The sequence below is a fragment of the Canis lupus genome, chromosome X (genome assembly GCF_011100685.1).
Source record: "Canis lupus familiaris isolate Mischka breed German Shepherd chromosome X, alternate assembly UU_Cfam_GSD_1.0, whole genome shotgun sequence".
NCBI lineage: Eukaryota > Metazoa > Chordata > Mammalia > Carnivora > Canidae > Canis > Canis lupus.
Genome location: NC_049260.1, coordinates 21,192,208 through 21,194,405, shown reverse-complemented (window position 1 = coordinate 21,194,405; position 2,198 = coordinate 21,192,208). Strand labels below are relative to the sequence as shown.

At 40.9% G+C, this 2,198-nt stretch overlaps 1 pseudogene; it reads left to right on the top strand.

Moving 5' to 3' along the window:
* The first annotated feature begins 225 nt into the window (after positions 1-225).
* On the top strand, positions 226-788 carry LOC119878014 (annotated as a pseudogene).
* The last annotated feature ends 1,410 nt before the right edge of the window (positions 789-2,198 follow it).

Below are 2,198 nucleotides of genomic sequence, written 5' to 3'. Positions count from 1 at the left end.
TGAAAATATCCTTGAAAAATTACAGTGAAATAAATCATTGTTATCAAACAAAAACTGAGAGAGATTATTGCCAACAGATCTATACTACAGGAATGTCATGTAAGTTTTCCAGGTAGCAGGAAAATGATAATTGTGATGGTTAATTTTATGAGTCAGGAGTTCTCATGAATTCTCCCAGGAGCCACCACTCTTCTTCCCTCGAGCAACCTGAGATGACCTCCAGAGATGGTTCACTACTCACTGGACCCAGAAAACCTTACAAAATCATGCAAGTCGAGAGGTTCAAATCTTCATGTTCACTTTAAGAACACACGTGAAACTGCCCAGGCCATCAAGGGTATGCATATCTGAAAAGCCACCAAGTATCTGAAAGATGTCACTTTGCAGAAGCAGTGTGTGCCATTCCGTTGCTACAATGGTGGAGTTGGTAGGTGTGCACAGGCCAAACCGTGGGGCTGGATACAGGGTCAGTGGCCCAAGAAGAGTGCTGAATTTTTACTGCACATGCTTAAAAATGCAAAGAGTAATGCTGAACTTGAGGGTTTAGATGTAGATTCTCTGGTCATTGAGCACATCCAGGTGAACAAAGCCCCCAAGATGCAACGTAGAACCTACAGGGCTCATGGCCAGATTAACCCATACATGAGCTCTCCCTGCCATATCGAGATGATTCTTACTGAAAAAGAGCAGATTATTCCTAAACCAGAAGAGGAGGTTGCACAGAAGAAAAAGATATCACAGAAGAAACTGAAGAAACAAAAACTTATGGCCCGGGAGTAAATTCTGCATAGAATAAATGCAAATAAAAATAAAAACAAAACAAAAATCTATGAGTCAACCTGAGCAGGTTAAGTGATGCCCAGAAAGCTGGTAAAACACTATTTCTGGGTGTGGCTGTGAGGGTGTTTCTAAAAGAGGAAGAGATAAGCATTTGAATCAGTCCTGTATAAAGATCACCCTCACAGATCAACCATACTGAAGACTGATGCATTTTATCGTATGCGATTTATTCAACAATAAAACTGATTTTTGGGCAGCCCGGGTGGCTCAGCAGTTTAGCGCCGCCATCGGCCCAGGGCGTGATCCTGGCGACCCGGGATCGAGTCCCACGTTGGGCTACCTGCATGGAGCCTGCTTCTGCCTCTGCCTGTGTCTCTGCCTCTTTTTTTCTCTCTCTCTCTGATGAATAGGTAAATAAGATCTTTAAAAAAATAAAACATAAAACTGATTTTTAAAAAATATTTTATTTATTTATGAGAGACAGAGAAAGAGAGAGAGGCAGAGACACAGGCAGAGGGAGAAGCAGGCTCCATGCAGGGAGCCCGACGTGGGACTCGATCCCGGGTCTCCTGGATCACACCCTGGGCCGAAGGTGGTGCTAAACCGCTGAGCCACCAGGGCTGACCTAAAACTGATTTTTATTCAAATACTTTCTAAGTTGGGGCCAAGGCCTCAGGTCTCATCTCCCTATTCCCCTTCATTCAGCCTGCACTCCAACTTTAGTGAATTCCAGGCAATTACCAGAAAGAACAATGTTCTTCCTTTTCTATGAGCCTGAGCTGGATTGCCCTACCTTTAATGTGTACTTCGTGGCAAACTTCCATGTATCTCTCATAACGCTACTCCAATGAAGTAGCATCATTTCACATAAATAGACGGATTTGAAGAGAATGTGTTCTACTGTGGTTTTGCTCTACAACACTGAAAAGGACAATCATCTTCAAGCTAATGTCTTCATCTGTAACAGAACAATATAAATACCTTCTTCATAGAAATTTTTTTAAGAGTTAAATAAAATAGCACACATTAAAAAGTACTTGGAATACGTAAGACACACGATGAAGGCTCATTTTCATTCCTCCACCCCAGCTTTCATCACATTATAATTATCACCAACTACCAGAGCATCTGACAAACACTGAATACGCATTAATTATATTAACATGAATGAACATGGATGAATAAGAAGCCACGAAGGCTAGACATTAATTCTAATTTCCTTATTACCTTACTTACTTACTTGTTTTTATGGAGTCTTAAAGTCCTTCATTCCTTTTTTGCCTTCAAAACAAGTCTTTTCCATGTAAGAGATTCGATTAAGCTTACACAATATGGTGGCCTAAATAAATACATAATTGGTATTTTCCAAGAGGTATCTCTCCTTGGATAATGCGATTCTCATAAAATTGTCTGATGAC